Genomic DNA, 18,528 nt, shown 5'->3' with positions numbered 1-18,528 from the left:
TTGGCTTTCTGGAATGTAAGTTCAGCCACCATACTCTTTAGCCCGTGTCACACTATCAAAACATCAAGGGCAGGTGTTGTGATTGGCTTATTCGATGACTTGGACCAATCATAGCACTTGACCATGACATTTTGATGGAGTATTTTGACTTTGTGACACAGGCTTTTGGAGGCGATTTAAGCTCTTATATCGATTCGATTTATAATCTGAGATTTTCACGACTCTTATCAAAAAATCACTGAAAATCACATAACGCCGTCGTGTAGCAGACCATTTTTTTTTTTTTTTTTTTTAATGTTTATGATTAGGGAATATTCTAAGACGCCTTCGGATACATTGCCTGTGAAGAGTGCTTTAAAGTCAAAACGATGTGAGATATTCACTCGAAAATTCATCCCTGTTAACTATCTCCAAATCAACATTCGATTCATTTGGGTCCATCTGTATCTGCTAAGGGGAGAAGGAAAAATAGCAAGGGAAGTCTTCGTCATACCACGCAATAATTTCCCTTTCTTGGTACATCATAATTTTGACTTTATCAAACTAGAATCAAATCATTACAGAAACTCTTTCCTTTAAGTACGGCCTTCGTTAAATGTGTGATTCAACTCTAGTGACCTTTGATTAGGTAATGAAAGTTTAACGTTAATTTTGCAGGCACAAGTTGCACTGTGCACAACAGAAAACTACACCGCAAGCCGCTTTTTCGAAAAAGAATCGAGTTTTGCCTGGTTTTGAATGCAATCGGCGCCTCTTTTTCTTCAGCAAAAAGTTTTAGTCCGCGAAAAAGATTTAAGTAATAGTGAAAAATTAAACTCAAAGTTAATTTTATATGTTGAGTCATGCAGGAGTAAAATTTTGAACACCTCTTTATTGAATTAACTAAGTACGACTTTGTGCGATTCTGTTAAGTTAGGTCCGGTTGGTCTTGGAAGTGCTCAATGATCTGGCTGTAGTGCAAATGCTCGACTAAAACTATGTCGAGGAATAGGATACACGTATCGCGTTCATGGCGCCTGATCGAGAGGTCCAATGCTGTTTTTAATGATCCATTATCGTCCCCGTGAAGCATACGAATTCTGGGAAAGTACCTCATTACCGGGAGCGACGAAAGATCCCGGTTCAAAGGGCCCCGCTCCCTCGGCGAGATAATGAGATTATGTATAACTCAGTAATTATGATACACCGAACAAAATAAAGGGTTTAACCGGCGAAAAAAACACTCACCGGGGGTTGGCCCGCGGAGGGGTATGAGGGCAGGACCCCCGAGTTTCGGCTCATATTTTCGGGACGATGTTACGGGGCCACCTGTGTCCTCTATTCATAACCAGTTTGCAACCTTTACGATGTATCTCGGACATCGTTGCTAGTTGCGCGTAAAAAACGGGGCATTTCCATTGTGAAGCGGAGGGTATTTCGTATGCATAGGGGCAGCGCGGAGGTGACCGTGCTAATAATTAACAAGCTCTCGCGTTCGATAAATCTGGACTCCATGCTGTTTTTTCATAGTGATTTTTTTTTCGCTTCCCCCTTTTTCTCTCGCGTTTAATTCGGGCGTTTCCGGGGTGGGAGTGGAGCGCCCGATCGGTGAATATTCAAAGGGCCTTTTTATGGCCTTATCGCGCCGGGCGGAGAGGTTTGTTGTGCCGGTCGGTGTGTGAGCCTGGATCAGGGTTGCGCGCGTGAAATGAAAAATATGAAAGATTGGAAGTATCCGTGAAATATTTCATATTTTTCAGGGGCTAGAGTGTGCAACCCGCACTGAAACACACACAAATAGAGGAAAGTCACTAATTTTACGTTTCACGAAACATGGAAAGGAACCGGTATTTTTCAGAATCCTTCATGAATTTCTGAAATTTTATGAAATATTTCTCGTGAAATTTCAAGATTTTATTTTTCATGGTTAACTGCAACCCTGGCCTGGATACTTCGGTTATGGGCCCCGTTGTCGATGGTGGCTTTTGATTTGCGCTGGGATGGGAAAATAACGCCGAGATTCGGTCCTGAAAGGGTAGAGAACGGTGAAAAGTTATGACAAAATTCGGTACCGGCCTGTTTGTCGATCAAATCTTTTGATTTGAACTATGATAGAAAAATAACGCATTGATCCGGTTAGTAAAGCTCTGAAAACTTGGCAAACCGGGAAAAAGTTAAGGGGAAAAAATGGGTCAGGTAAATCTTCAGAAGTATAGTGTGCAGTGAACTGCACGTTAAGTTAATGCAACACCGTACCAAAGTATGACAATAAATACAGCTCCGAAGAGGCCTGAAAAGGTGTGAGAGACAGTTATGGTCCACATTTGTCTCCTCCTTCCCCCTCCCCCGCCCCCTCTCGGCCGATCCAACGAGCGATGCAATATTTTGATTTGCGCCAAGGACTCGATGGGGAGGGTGGGCCTAGGCGACGCGACACGGTCTCACGGTGCGGCGGGGGTGGCCTAGATTCAGGCGTGCTAAAAGGAACCAAGTTGGGAGGAGCAAAGGTGAAACGGATATCCTTATTACAAAATAATTAGTCCATATACATCTACGTTACGCTAGGTGGACTCGCTTCACTCCGCGCGAATTGCTTCGACCCTCCATTGAACTCTTTCTGCACGCTACGGACGGATTTTTCGCCCGCCAATCGCAACGCAACGCCCTGCCAACGAAATAAAAAACGGACATAATTGACACATGCTGGCGAGTGATGTCACCGATATCACCGATCCAATAATCGGATCCCGACACTGCAAACAGATGGGGCGGAGGGAGTTCCTGGGGGGTTTCCCCAGAAAATTTCCGAAATTTTAAAGCACTTAACATGGACTTCAAGACGGTTTTGCCATAAATAAGTACCAAGTATAAGATTCCTTTCATCTTCATTCCTTTGTAACTTCCCTTTCTTTCTTCCCCCCCCCCCCTTTTTTTTCCGGCAAACAGGTTGGACGTAAGCGCGTAAGCCTCAACGCTCGCTGAAATCTGCAAATGGACTGCGTTCAGCAAAAGTTGTAGAGTATCCCAACTCTTCTAACAAGGTTCAACAATTGGATGCATTTCTGTCGAACGGAACTATGTGCATTATGACGTGAGCCCTGCTATGCATATTTTCTTTCGGGTCTCAGGGCTCATGTCCTAATGCACACAGTTCCGTTTCACACAAATACGTCCAATTGCTCCTCTTGCGCTCTTATCAACCCCCCCCCCCCCCCCCCGACCTCCTTTTAAAAAAAATACCTTGTCTATTTTCGCAAAAAAGGAATTCCCTTGTCCCCCCCCCCCTTCGACTGCTCCGGGTGCTACGCCCGGAACTTTCAGCCTCTGAGCCCGGAACGCGTTTTTACAGCTCGTAAGTACGGCCTCCTCAGCCGGAGTTTTTTTTTCAGTGAAGAATTTCAAGCACCGATTCGTGTATCGTAAAAAAAATTTATCTGACTGCACCTGCATGCCCTACGTGCCCCGATATTTGTATCCTTGAACCCTGAATGCTGGACCTGGAGTGTCGAGCGCTGTATCAGGATCCCCCCGCGAATCAGAGGGGGGATCATTAGAAGGGGGCTCTGATGAAGTGTCGAGTAAGAATGCAGGGTCACCCGAGATTGAACCCAATTTATCGGTGATAAATTCGTCTCGGGAGTCGAGTCGAGCCGGCGCACTAATCTGTCTTATTCATGAGTTGCCACGAGTCCGAGGAACTGTTGAAATACGATCGGTTTCGCGTATTAATAACCATCGGATCGTACGTCGCGATCGCTAAATCATTTTCAGCTCCAAGTTGTACTTGTACCGCGCATGCTCCTAAATGTCGTAATCCATAATTGCATCACGGACCAGAAACCTCCCTCATGAAAATGTAACAGGATTTATCATTCGCCGAGAAGCCTTGTCACAATTCACTTGTCCGATCGCTATTGAATATCGGTCGGGTTTTTTCCCTTGCTTGGTGTTACAAGATTTGACTTAAAGGAGCAAAAATCCTGCGGGCTGATTAATGAAACTGATAGACAAAGAAGACGTAAGGACTATGGAGCGATCCTATTGGTTGAAATGGGTGGTTCCTATAGACAAAGGGATAAAATGATGGACTACTTGTACGGTCTCTCGTGGGTTGCCATTAGTTAGTCTATTACCTCCTACCTCCTTTGTCCATTGCAACCACACGTTTCTACTAATATGCTTCCTCCATATCTCTTTTGTTTTTTTGTCTATTGCTTTGTCGATCAATTTCAAGAATCGACCCGCAGGTATTCGCCCGTTCCGGCCTTTTACATGCACTGAAAAATAACGCCGGCCGTGGTAGCCGTATTTACGGGCTGTATACACAAAGACATACCGTCCGTGTTCCTGGCTCAGAAGCCGGAGCAATCGAAGCTACGGCTCCAGCAGCCGGAACTTACGAGCCCAGAACGGACGGTATGTCTATATAGTCCGAAACGGTATTTTTTTTTCAGTGTGGTCGTGGTCCATGATGTTACTTGAAAATATTTGGGATCATCCGTGGATTAAGGGACCTCAGTCCACCAAGTATCCCCCCCCCCCCCCCAGATTATTCACAGCAATGTTTGTAGCCTTAAGTCAAAAATAGGTTCCCATATTTCGACGAAAAGTAGTGCGCTTTAAAGAGGAAAATCGATTGGTTTATATAACTTTTCTGCCTGTAGAGGGCGTGAAAATGCATTGCATTTTGGCAGTTTAGTGCTTTTGTCTTGGCTGCTGTCGTAGATTCATCAAAGCAACCTGAATTCTCGAGCACTGAATGCTTGAAAATTACTCTTGTCTAAAGGTAACATTTTTGTTGATTCTTGTTTGTATGCATTCAGATTATCACCATATCTCCAGTAATTGATCTCTCTAATGTTCCTCTCTCTTTTTGTGTTGCAGGTTGGTACAAAGTTTTATCTCCCATCAGATTAGTGGTCCATTAGTTCCATGTATGTACCATGCGTGTAAGTTATACCTTCAATATTTCTCCTCTCTTCTTTCACCCCAATAACTGAGCAACGATCTACAATGTCGACAGCTTTGCCTCTTTCTGCAGAAGAGTTACTTTGTGATTTTCAGAGAACTCACAAAATAATTCTTCCTGGGTACATCAAAGATTTTTTTTCCAAGCACCTTGTTGTTGGTGATTGGCAGGATCAGTAGTTTCCAGCGATGTCTCCGACCCGAAAAACCCTCAGGGGGGCGTTATTGAAAAGTCAATTTTCTTTCCTGAACTCCGTATAAAACCCTACACTCGCACCTAAGAGAATCTGGAAGAGAACTAGAGGAGACTTCGGGTTTCTAACAGGGAATTGAAAACAACTCGCGAACACCGGGAAAAAGTGTCTTGAATCCAGAAAATAGACTCTTGAAAAAATTCGACACCAAAAATACTTTTCAATCGGATTTTTGCTTGAATCGAAAGCCAAGCCTCTTTACTTTAAGCGGATTTCCTTTTGATTCAAGCGAAAATCCGACGGGATCAAGAGTTTTCGCTCTTTTCAATTTTTTTAAGAGTGTGGGCTCTAAATCCAAGAGACTTTTTCCAGCAAACTCTTGACGCCATGAAGAAGGCTCACATCTTCAGAGCATCCACAGCAAGCGTGGTTATCTCACCTCCGACTTTTGCGGAAGTTGGGCAACGATGGGTCGAGTTTTTGCAAGTCTCTTAATCTATTATCTCATTGCAACGTGTTATTAGCGCGTCTGGTCGTCCAGCGACAGGACGGCTGATTATCGAGCGGCGCGGAGTCGGAGGAGCTAGAATCGGACGTATTCATGCTAAAAGGAACTATGTCTCATGCAAACGCTATGCACATAGTTCCTTTTGGCATAAATACGTCCAATCGGACGGCCATTAATCAACGGGGCTGAAGCAGTGAGTTAGTGACTGGGTCAGCCGAGGCGATCAGACGCGCGACCGTCAGGGAATCAGCCCGCGTCCTCGCAGTGGCCGTTTTGCAAGTTGGCAACACTGTTGGTCCTCCATTTATACCCATTGAAAATATCGATTCAGGTGAGGCAGCTCAAGAAGCGATTGTTTTACGTACATTTAAATGGGGGAAAACAGTGTTGCCAACTCGCGAAACCGTCAATGCGTCCCCGTGGCCGCCCGGTGAAAGGAAACGCCACCGGCCAGCGTCCGCAGTGCCTTTTTCTTGCGAATGTTTTTGCGAAGGGAAGTTACACGTCGCGGGACCTCCGTAAGGATCCTTCGATACGAGGTTTCAAATGTTCGCACGGCGTAAACGGCTCCTAATCTGCCATGCTAAGGAAGAACGCCGTATAAGCCTTCAAACATTGCCAAATTTCCAATGAAAATTTGCGAATCCTCGGGAAAATTCGTAAATATTTTTCTTCCAATTTTTCAGTAGATTCCGTATTCAATTTTATCTAACTAGTCTGAGAATGTCAATGAACCGAAATCGTAACTTTCTTGAAACATAAATATTCTCTATGAGGAAAGTTGGCAACATTGGAATGGTCTTACGGCGTTTTTCCTTAGCACGGCAGAGTGATCTATTGGCTTCCGGCTTGGACCGAGAGCACCCCCATCGGAAGCTTCATCTACCGGTCGTATATCTTGGGCATGAAGGCACTCCAGGTCGGTGGGAGCCATGCGCGAGGGCTCCAGGACGAAGCAGTGAAAACGGTGAAGTTGGGTTGGCTGGGGCCCCGGCACCGGGCACGGCACGGAGCTGATTGTGGGCCCTCCACTCTCTAGCCTCCAGCATCGCGTTGGAGATGCCGGAGCGCGGCGCGGAGCGGCGGATATGATTCCAACGTTATCATAACACCGGCCGAGAGAGACAGCGCCATTCGCAGTTCGCTGGAGCGAGAGAGACGCACCGACCGGTTGGACGCTCGTGATTTGGCCCTGCCACTCCGGCTCGTCGCACAGTTGACTTGAAACCTTGTCCTGGGAACGTAGACGGTATTTGGACGTGTCTCTGCCAAACGCAACTATGTGCATTATGACGTGAGTACTGTTATGAATATAGTCTTATGGGTATCAGGGCTCATTTCTCAATGCACATATTTCCGTTGGGCAGAAATTCGTCCATTTATGATCGGCCATTACCTCGCTGGACTCAAAACTTAAGGATTGGAAGCCCAAACCTCAATTAACGCCATCAGATTTCGCTGATTTTCTGTATTGTGCTTCCCACTGATGAAGAAGCTAAACGTCTTCGCTTTGTGCGCGTTTTTATCCGAAATTTTCCCGTTTTGCTTATTTTCATGCTGAGAATTGTTGCCATCCAACCACTCCCTGGAGTTACTCCTGTTAGACGAGAGAATTTTGTAATTTGGAACTACAATTCCTGGCTCATTTTAGAAACAACGTACGTTCCATTAGTTTTCCTGTGTACGTACGTGTTTTTACAGATGAGCTAGAAGTTGTAGTTCCTAATTGCAAAATGCACTTGACGACGTTCTCCAGGTTGGAAAGTCCACCATTTCGATAAATGGAACTTTTTCGTTCCCTGTGGACCCCAAAATCTTGCAGGGAAGGCCGTGCTCACAAACGAAGAAAGTTTAACGAGACAAGTGGAAACCAATACAATATGGAAATAGAGCAAGGGAAAGAAGCTTGTTGACGACGGCGCAGAGATACAACTATTCGTACTTTATGGATGTCCGTGCTGCATCTACAAAATTGAAGGCGCGATGGCGCGAGGCGTCTGCTCGCAGTACTCCGCGCTGTGTCGCTTGTGTGGTATTGCTCTCGTTCGACAGAAAAGTTAAAGAAATAGGTTTTATCTTCGGCTGTGTCGCTCACGTAGTCCTCGAAGCACCATTACAAAGAGGACAAATGGAAACCAACACGATATGGAAATAGAGCAAGGGAAAGAAGCTTATTGACGACGGCGCAGAGATACAACTATTCGTACTTTATGGATGTCCGTGCTGCATCTACAAAATTGAAGGCGCGATGGCGCAGGCGTGCACTCGCAATACTCCGCTGTATGTGTCGTTCCTATTTGAGAGAAAATTGAAAAACGTCAATTCTAACTTTCTACCTTCGTCTTTTATCATCGGCTGTGTTGCTCACGTAGCCTTTGAAGCTAGCAGTGTTTCCTTCTTAAGTCACACTTCCTCAACGTTCCGAAAGCCGGACTGGCTATTATATATCTCCTCAAACCGATTGCCAATTAATTGAAGTGTATTGACCATGCATTACGGTGCAATAATAGTGCTTAATGGGAGGGTAGCAATGGTTTAGCGCGAATTTTTCATTCTCATACAGCCGCGATAGGATCTGTCCAGGAAATTCTTGGCGACGCCTCTCTGTGCGTGCATGGGAACTAGTTTTCGACCGAGACGCGCTCTGCTGTACCGTCGCCGAAGCTCGATACGCCGCTATCCACAGTTGTCGTTTTTCGTCGTCGATTGTCAGGCTCCGACTAGTTTCCTGGTTGTCTAATGCTGCTCTAGTCTCCCGACCTTCAGTAGTTTTCCCTCGTTTGAACTTTTAAGTCAAGTTTATTGAACTCCAGACCTGTTTCCGATCACAGGGAGTTTTTCCCTCCCCCCTTGTTCTCAATCATGCTCGTTCGAATTCAATTGATCCTCTCAGGTTTTTATTCCATCGGGTTTTGTTTGATCGCTTTCAAAGTTCTAATATGACAATGAATTTTAAAACAGTACCGCAAAACTGGATGATCGTCTTTTTCAAGTTTCACGACCAACTCACTTCCCAAGTATGTTTGAACGAAAATATCTAAAATATCCAAAAATACTCATCATTATGTAGACGAATTGAAGCAGGACCAGTCTAACTACATCGCTCGTTGCTAAATTTCTAATGCTTTGTTTTTTCAACCAAAAACCAAGCAACATTCTAAATTGAAAATGTGATAGTCTATTTTCAACAACGTTTTTGACATTTGCAGAAGGCGTTTTGTTGTTTAGCCCCCCCCCCCCCCCCAAAAAAAAAGGAAACGCGGGAGATAATTACGCAACGAGAAATGCATACAGGCTTGAGTTTCGTGAAACCATTCCAGGGCCGTTCTTAAAATACGCAACCGTACATTTTGGATTTTTCGACCCCCTCTCACCTCGTCACGTTTTCGTGGCGTAGGTCTCTACCCTACAACACGTAAAAGCCAAATAGCCTAACGCTCTTTTCCAGCCGAGATCTCCATCCCCCCAGCGTTACTTAATTCATGAACGGCCTACATTAATGTAACAATTCTGCAAAGGAAACTTCAAAGAGCGATGTCCATTCAACTGTCCTTTCAAAAAGACTGATTTGGTGACTACATCATTCGACATAATATCGTAATCTTGGTTCAAACCAAAACAAACTAATATAACCTCATGAACGAATTCTTCATGTGTTAATTGTGTTAATTTATTAAAATTCAGTCATTGATCGGTCATAAATCAATTCAAGACTCATTAAACATAAGAACTTTTGATCGTAAGAACCATTTGGACACACTTTACTGCAATGGCGCAAAGGGCACGAATGAGCGCAAATTAAAAGCAAGGCTCTGTGTTTACATTTGAAGCAAGGGTTGGTTATTATATCGAATGACGCAGCCACTAAATCAGTCAATAGGAACTGTAAATATAAGTAAGGGATGCCTCGGAATTCTCACCATGGATCATCAAGAGAACTGGAAAAGTCACCAGTGTAACCCATTTGCGACGCGTGATAACGGCATGCCTGTTCAAATCCGATCACAGCGACGCGCGTGTCGGGAACGAAACGCAGCGAGGAGCGTCGACTTGGCAGCGTCGCGGTGGTCGGCCCCTCCGTCGGTGCCACGGGAGTGTTTTCACTCGGGCCAACTCGGCTCTTTTTCTTTTCAGTTGAGTCGCGGCGACCGAGCGCTGAGCTACACCGTGTGTTCCTCGTTTCCAACGCGGTAAATCCATCGATTCTCACCCAATAGATCCCGTCCAACGAGTGTTGAGTGCATCTAACAGCGGAGCTTATCCTTTGGAATATCGTAAAGTGTGTGTTGGCCGTGGATCACGGTTGTGTTTGTGTTTTCGGATCGGATGGTGTGATGAGATAAAGTGTGTGCCCGAGTGGATACGGCCCGACTAGTGAATCGGCGGGGCTACAGTGCGATGTGATTGGCAAATTGTGTTTTTTCACAGGATCCGTGTCAAGTGTTCAAGTGTGTTTGTTGTGGATTTAACCCCTGCCCCACTCCGTCTCGGGAGCTGCGAAGCTGGAGACCCCGCGACTCGAGCATGACAGGTAGTTGCCGAATTATCATTCTCTGTCTTGTTTCCATCTTGAGGAACGGGTTGGAATTCGGGGCGACTAGGCAACGTGTTGCCGAATTGTGGTCGAGATTGTTTGGTTTTCTACGGGAGTCTTGTAGGGTGTTCGTGTGTAATGGCAACGCTGTCGCGGTGACAGGTAGTTCACATTTTGCTGCCTCATTAACTCGCCCGTCGAGCTAGCGGGAGCATTGTTTCGGCCAGTTTGAATCGAGGAAATCTGACTCAACTCGACTGCGTTTAGCTCAAGAAAAAGGCATGGCGGAAAGAACTGTAATATAGCTTCCGAAGCATATTGATAAAGTTCTCATTTAAAGGGATCCTAATCCAAACGAATGCTAAACATGTTATCCCCTGAACCCAGGTTCCAATGGTGCTTGTGCACCAATCGCCTAACCTCGAAAGTTCAGAAAAGCTCGGGTTGTTTACGTTTTTCACGTTTACCCAACTGAACTTCTCATCGTATTGCAAAACATTAAACATCAGGATATATTACATTAAGGATTATTCCAGCGATTTCGGAAAAATTCTTGGAGAGCAGTTGACCGGATTCGACTGATATGAACATTCCATCTGGAATTTCTAGATCTTATCAATGGCGTCAGTCGATTTTTTGCTCAATTCCTGAATGAATGATATCTTTGACCCATTATCAGTAGCTAGATACCTATTTTATCACACTGGTGAGAATTTAAGTCTCATTAGTTTTGCTGATGGCTGTATTTTGTGACTTTGAACCCTATAAATCTCACTTAGTATATGCGCTCTCTTTCTCTCTTTCCGCAAAAACGTATTCACGGCGGTTTTAGGATGCTCTAGCTTCGATATCATGACAGCACAATGGATTTTCTAGTGTAAAATTCCTCGTGTCATCGATAAAAAACTGTCATATTGATGCTTTTTTACAGATCCGAATCTATTTCCCATTGATAGACTGTCGCTGGACGTCGGAGCAAGTAATGTAATGTTCAGTGTTCAGATCCAATTGGATACGATTAATACGACAATTAAATGGAGAATTCCTACACTGGTGTCATATCCGACGCGTTCCGTTAAATCATCGATTGCGTAAGACTGGGAAACTTGATAATTATCTCGGAAAATTCTCATTTGAAATAATTACTTCTCGTCGAGGCTGACAGCCGAAGTGTACTCTCTCCGACGCAGCATTCTCATTTTTCGGCTTCTCTGCTTTGCCTTTCAGTAGGCTCATCGCAAAAATCCCGCATCATTTATCTTGCTCTGTTCCCTTCCCTCGGCGAACCGAGCCGAAAGCGCCGCGCCACCGCTATTCTACGCGGAAATATCTTATCAGCTCAGGTGTAGCAACGCTGAAAACATCGGAACGGTGCTGGGCCCGAGTGCGGCAATTTGCCTCAATCGGAGGCCTTGCTCTACAACTCAAGTGTTGCTTTGTCTCAACCGTGGAGCAGGAGCACCCCTCGCTTTTCTCAATAATAGCACTTCGTCCACAGAGAGAAAAGGAGCAAGTTTCGACTTGGCAGCCATTTCTCGCCACTCTCAGCTAATCTCACAGTCTTTTCTGTACTGTGTACGTTTTTTCGTTTTCAAAGCACAAATTTTTTAACTCAGAAAACATCAAGTTACACGTAACCATGTTTTAGGAACTAAATGGGCACATAAGATTTGTGTACTCCATAGTCCCTTTTAACTCAATTAATTTCTACATAGTTCATTTTAGTACCAAAACGCTCAACCGACCAAAATCCAAGTCCTATCGGAATGTCAGAATACATCCTCTTCCTTGAAGTCGAACAACACTTAGCGGCTACTTTTAGTCACAGCTTTTCCGCTAACGTCAAAGAGGGAATACTTGAAGAACGGCACCGAGAGGTGACAATTTGTTTCCCCTCGAAATTGGCGCCACCTAGCTCTGTCGTGCTCAGGAAAACGCCGTATGAACATTCGGGAGTTGCCAAATTTCCTTCTCGTGTATATGTTTTTTTTTTAGAGGAAATTATGAATATTTTTCATATGGCGTTTTCCTTAGCACGGCAGAGTTTGGCTCTCACTCTTTTTTTGGGCATCACGAGGCACAGAATTCCCAGGCCAAGATTCCTTCAAGCCTTTAATAGGTACAGATGCAGTTCGCCAGAACTTTACTCGGACGGATATACTTTTCTGCCCGTCACTTCAACAAACCGATTGGACTGACGTGAACTGACACTATGTCAAAACCCCCTCTCGCACCGATGCCCGTTTCAACCGTGCGATTTTTCGCGTCGGAAAGGGCGCAGTCATTGACAGACGTCAAGCGATACAACTTTTTCCTGGAATCGGTTCTACCGAACTGGAGTTCGCGGAACCAGTTCTTCAAAGCTCTGGGAAGCTCCTTTGTTGTGAGCGAACGGAACTGCAGCCTCTGTAAAAATAGGTGCGTTGGCTGGTATCAGTCGGACTCGCCGTGTTCCTGTCCGAGTAGAGGAGATAAGATTCCGTGGAAATCCACTCCGTCTCGTAAGTGACCCGTGGCGTGCTCATCCTGTTTTGGGGAATTTCGGGAGCTTTTCCGGTCGGCCAGTCACAAACAGCTTCCCGGATTTCGTCGTTAATTTCCTGCGTTCCCTCCTGCTTTTGAGCCGAGTTGCTCCGGATCAAGCTCGCAATTCGGTCGGGGAGGAAGGGGAAGTCGGCTTATCACTTGTCAGGGGAGTCCTTGGCTGAAATAGCACCTTATCTTACAGGCCGTCACTCCATTCATAAAATCTGGTACACGCTGCCAAATTTGTTGAAAATAAGGCGGAAATTTACCGTTTTTCACCACTTTAATCGATGAATACAGGGTCCTGAAGTTAGTTTCCGAGCGGAGGTGGTGTTAAGGCTCTTATCCACGTTTAAGCTGCAGGCTTCAAAGGGCTTCATCGATGCCTTTTTCAGTCCTCTTATTGGCCAGTGATGCAATTGGGTCGATGAGCCCTTTTGAAACCATATGTTTGATCATGAAGACGAGCTTTCTTCAGCGACTGATCAGGAGTGGCTTAAAAAGTTAGAAAACTTTACTTAACCTAGCAGTGGTGGAAAAGATCGGGGAAACTTTATCAAATCTTAAAATTATTTAATCCTGCCGACTCTAATTAGTGCGAATTTTGAACAATTTTTTCGCCTCCAAGAACTTAGTATTAAAAAGTTCTTTCAGAAAGCATTATCCTAGAATCCTTCATTTTTCATGCCAAACATCACCGAAAGACGATTTCTTTTCTTAACGATCCTATCCTGTCAAAAGAAAGTCCGGATACATGTGGCCAAATCGTTATTTTGTCATTGAATAGTATCTCTCTCCATCATTTCGCTGCTCTTTTCACTTTTTTGTGAATTTCTGGCTAACTGATGGAAAAGTCCATTTGCCTCTCCGCAGACAGCGCTCGTTCGAAAACACGTTTGCAAAACATTTTTTCGAAACTTTACTAAGCTCAATAATTTAGATAGCAGGGAATGGTCAGCTTCTTCCATGTTTAACAATCCTGTCACACCAGGGGAAATTTCATATCTTTTTGAGCTTACCCTAGAAAATAGAGGGAAAGGTCAGGATAGTCTACGTTTAACGAACCGAAGTGTCAGGAGAAAGTCAGAGCAAGACAAGCTAAAATCCCAGTAACTTTGTCACCATATCCACTTTGTCCTCTTCCCCACTTAATCACGCGTCAAAGTAGCTACACGGCAGACTCTTTCTTTCACCCTGAATGTTGTCTGAACTCCCGTGCAGTCACCCAACCGGCAGATGATCGATTATCGATATTTCCCCATTTAAAGCCGTGGTAAAGAATCGATTATTATGGTATAACCCTGTTAATCGATACTTCTCCATAGGTTTAAATGGCAGATCAATCGATATATCGCAAAGCACGCCACGGCACTGGAACCGGAGTGCGTTTGAGTTTCTCTCGGGAGATAAAACGTTGGAAAGGAGGCTCGTAAAAGCGACTTGGAGTATCGGATGGCCCCGGCACCCCGGCTGCGGATGACGGCCGGTCACGGTCGAGCTTCGAACAGTCGCGCAAAGCTCGGAAGCCCCCTCCCCGTCCCCGCCCCGACGCGGGAGATTAGATACGGCTCGAGTGGTCTGTGACAGTGACACTCGATTCGTGTGAAATAATCCCGCCCGGGCTGAAAGCTTGGAAAGTTGCCGGCAGTCGCGCCACCGAGCATCATCCGAAAGTTCTGTTTATCTCGCCACCGGGCTATTCGCGCTGTCTTGGTTTCTTGTCCCTTGCTGTAGGCCTCTCGATGAGCTCCTACGTCTGACCGCACCGGGGAGGAGCTTTTAGGATCGGAAAGCTCGAAATTGAGATTTCGTTGCCTCTGCGGAAGACGCGATTTGGCACAGAGCTACGAAAAATTTCATACCGAACTGTTGTGAGTTATGACTGTTCTTTTGCTGAGGGGTGCAAAGACTTCTCGACCACACGACCATGCGGATCGTGGTTGGTCGCGTTTGATATTGGGAAATACCTAAATCAATAAAATTAAACTATGAAACCCACAAATCTTGCAGGATCGTTCCTTCTAATTTATTTAATTTTTTAATTATTCATTTTTGCAAAAACACGTCCGGTTTGTAGAATTGTAATACAACTTTCTCATCTCTATAATTATGTTGTCAAAAGGGTACACTTCATCGCCCGCAACGTATTCTTTGGACATATTTGAATCAAAAGGACTAGCTTTATCTTGACCTGGACCCTGAAACCCATAAGAATGTATGCATGACAAGGACCATGTCCTAATGTAGGTAATATCTACTGATTAGTTCAGATCCAATTATCGGACCTGACTCGACAAAAATCGCTCTCCTGGAAAGTTTTCACTCATGCACCGAAGACCCCTCTCCCCGTGCCGGTCACATGGTAAAAGTATGACGATCAGCGGGCAGACTGTCGAAATTGGGAGACAAAGCGATAGACGAAGAAGACAAAAAGGATTTTTCGGGATCATATTTGTGGAAATGGGTGGTTGAAATGGACAAAGGAGGTATTTAATAGACTAACCAACAGCAACCCACGAGAGACCATTTAGTTTGTCCATCACTTTCTCCCTTAGTCCCTAAGAACCATCAATTTCAACCAGACCCTATGGTTAGTGCATCATTTTCTCTCCTTGCCTCGATAGGATCACTCGATACTCTTTATGTCTTTTTTGTCCATAGCTTTGTCCATCAAAACAACAATAAGCCCGCTGTATAAATCGTGGGTAAGTCGGAAATTTTTGGCGGGAAAAAGGGGGGAAAATTAAGGGGGGAAATCAGTTGGGTAAGATCAAACAGGACTCGAACGAGGGAGACTCCTTGTCAATTTATTGGGAATCAATTGGACGTATTTCTGCCAAACGGAACTATGCGCATTATGACGTGAGCCGAGCCCTGTTATGCACATATTCTTATGGGTCTCAGGGCTCATGGTGTAATGCACACAGTTCCGTTTGATAGAAATACGCCCAACTGTGAACTGCGATGGCTAGCCGCGTTGAGACCAATATCAATGGACCACTAGACAAGGTACGAATTTAAACAATCTGATACATGTTTCTTAACAAGAATTTCTCGTAGAACACGATTCACACAACGAAAATTACTGAAACCAACTTCCAACGAAGATACATATATTAACGTTTTTATTTCACATTGGTTACGAGGAATTTGAACTGCCCGCTCACAAGAAACTCAAAGCTCTACGTGAGTCAAATCGCGCACTACAACGGTTTCAGCAAGCTTCTCAACCGAGCAATGTTCATTTCCCGCCATGTATTTTTCAAACTATAAGCAATTTGCTATAGCTGAGCCAAAGCGTCAAGATTGAGGTTGCCAGATTTTTATATCGCAAAGACTGTCATGATAACGTTTAGCGCGCGATGTGAATCACGTAGAGCATTGAGTTTTCAGGAGCGGATGGTTTGAATTCACGCACTAAGAATCATTAAATAGCTTCGTAAGGAGTTGATTTTTGTGAATTTCGTTGTGCGTATCGTGTTCTACGTGAAATTTTGGGTAAGAATCATGCATCAGAATGCTGAAATTCGTACCTTGTCTAGTGGTCCATTTGGATCAACAATAAATCGATCAAGCCCCGATCGTCTTGGGCACGTTCCGAAACATCCGAGGGTAGAAGTCCCTCTACCCTTCCCTCTTCTTTGATTTCTATTTCACGTAAAAAGATTGACGATCCTCCCGCATCTGGCACAACGCGCCAATGCAATGGTCCACTCGTCGACAATGCAGTCGCGGGCCGCAGCGATGTTATCGGTCGTTATCTTGGGAAACCGATGGACGTCACCGTGCGGTCAACACAAAGCGCAGGTTGAATTCCGCCCGAACGGAGCCCGATCCCTTGATGCACCCCTGTTTTGACACGGTTTCGAGTTTCTTTCCTCCCCTCCCCCCGCGGGTCCCGAGGTTTCAACCCCATCGCGCACCTCCTCCGTTCGCTGCACGCCCCGACACCCCTAGCTCGAGGTCAAGGGGCCCGGGGCCCACTCGAAACGGAATCGCAGCCCCGCGCTTCGTTAATTTATTCAGCCGTTTCCGGTTAAGTGGGTTGCTAGGCGTGGGTGTTGTCCGTTTCCTCCTTTTTTTTTGTTTTTTTCTGACGCCGAGGCGGAGGCGGAGGCGGCGACTCGACCTTCTCAAGGGTTTTCGCCTCCTCGGAAGGGTTGACGCCGCGCGGACCCCGAATCCGTGTCGATAGCCGGACGGCTCATGAATTTTAAGTGGCTACGGCTGCTGGGAAGATCTTCGCCGAGCCGGAAGTGGAGGGTCGGCTCCTTTTTATCGATCCCATCGACATGAGACGGGAAGGAACTAACCAGCCAGCTAATCTCAGCTTCTAGGATCTTTGCCCTGGCTTCAGTCCCTGAACCACGTATAGAAATTGAATGTTGCCTTACACTGGAAAAAAAAAACACATTGGATGTAAGTAGAGTCCAGACTCTTGAAAAAATTGACAAGAAAAAATGCTCTTGATTCAATCAGATTTTTGCTTACATCAAAAGGAAATCCGCTCAAATTAAGAGGCTTGGTTCTTGATTTAAGCAAAAATCCGATTGAATCAAGAGTATTTCTTCTTGTCGATGTTTTTAAGAGTCTGGACTCTAGATCCAATATACTTTTTTTTTTCCAGTGTAGCATTTATAATGTTAAAAAAATGTGCGACAGGTATAATTGATGCTGATTTTACAATAAAAAGAATGCTAGGTTAACTGTGCCCACAGTTAAATGAACAAATGCAATGTTGAGTTAGCATTTTTTTAAAATGTAAAATCAACATTTGCTACGTGTCTCAGATTTTTTTCAGAGTATAAATGCTTAATCGTGTGCATTTTTTTTCGTGCGTGTTTTTGTGATTTTGAGGAAAGCAGTTCTGTAACGGCTTACACATAATTAAACCGATTATTTTCCAAATAACGCAAGCGCCAGTCTCTATTTTGGTGGTACCAAGAGAGTTTGTTTTTTCTTAATGTTTTCTCTGGCATTATCAATCATGTCTGATTTCGGAATAGCCTTCTTAAAGAACATACATCTCTTTGGAATTCGAAAATTGTCAATAATACGAATAAAACGGTTTTCTTGTTTTTCTCGCATTCGCAATTTCGGCGCTTATGTAACTTGGAAAATGATCGGTTCAATTAAGTCGTTGATTACAGGAAGGGTATTTCTTGGTTACGGTGTCTCAAAATCTTTACTGCTAATTCATAGCAGAGAGGAAACTATTCGGTGAATTTTCTATAAAAATTCGTCTCAGTTTTCGAGGAGCTTCAGTAAAAGTTTCATCGAATTCCATCCATTTGTTTTAATCATAATGGATGAAGCGTTAACCGAGAATTTGAGACACGTAAGCGAGAAATGCCTTCTCTGCGCCCAGTGCTGCAATTTCTCTTCAGTCTACAACCGGACGTTGGTTCAATGATAATTGAATTGCGAAGAATTTCGTGGGACAGCGAAAAAGTGATGCATGACAGGAAATCCCTATTGCCGCAAACTGATCATCCTTTGATATAATTCTGAATCATAGCTCGTTAATCGTGGTTAGACTCCTCTCTTGTGCCAATGAATCTATCCTCTTTGTCATTTGACTGCATAGCCGCGCCTGCTGTCGCAGCGCGATGCGATGGTGTCATCGTTGTAGTGTGCCGCGCCTTCATTTTTGGCTAGAGGCAATATGGGCATCACCCGTGGTTGAATAGTTATCTCAAGAACGCCGTCCAGGAATGAAGTCAAGAAGCGATGGCTATAAGAACGGAGAAAGCGTATTTATCTCCGATTGCCATGCCGAACATCTCAACTTGTGGAGTGGAATCCCAGTCCACAAAAAC

General features: G+C 44.7%; 1 protein-coding gene and 1 long non-coding RNA gene across 2 annotated transcripts in view; both read left to right on the top strand.

Moving 5' to 3' along the window:
* Window positions 1-18,528, top strand: part of PDZ-GEF (PDZ domain-containing guanine nucleotide exchange factor) — a 227,190-nt gene that overhangs the window by 38,901 nt on the left and 169,761 nt on the right. The gene's annotated exons all lie outside the window — the stretch shown is intronic.
* The window catches only part of LOC140224331 (uncharacterized), a 67,832-nt gene continuing 59,021 nt past the window's right edge, over window positions 9,718-18,528 (top strand). The window contains exon 1 of the long non-coding RNA XR_011899633.1: window positions 9,718-10,180. This is a non-coding gene — a long non-coding RNA (uncharacterized lncRNA). The remainder of the gene's footprint in view (window positions 10,181-18,528) is intronic.

The sequence above is a fragment of the Bemisia tabaci genome, chromosome 3, assembly GCF_918797505.1.
Source record: "Bemisia tabaci chromosome 3, PGI_BMITA_v3".
Lineage (NCBI taxonomy): Eukaryota > Metazoa > Arthropoda > Insecta > Hemiptera > Aleyrodidae > Bemisia > Bemisia tabaci.
The sequence above is the reverse complement of the archived record's forward strand: the minus strand, read 5'-3'. Positions and strand labels throughout refer to the sequence as shown.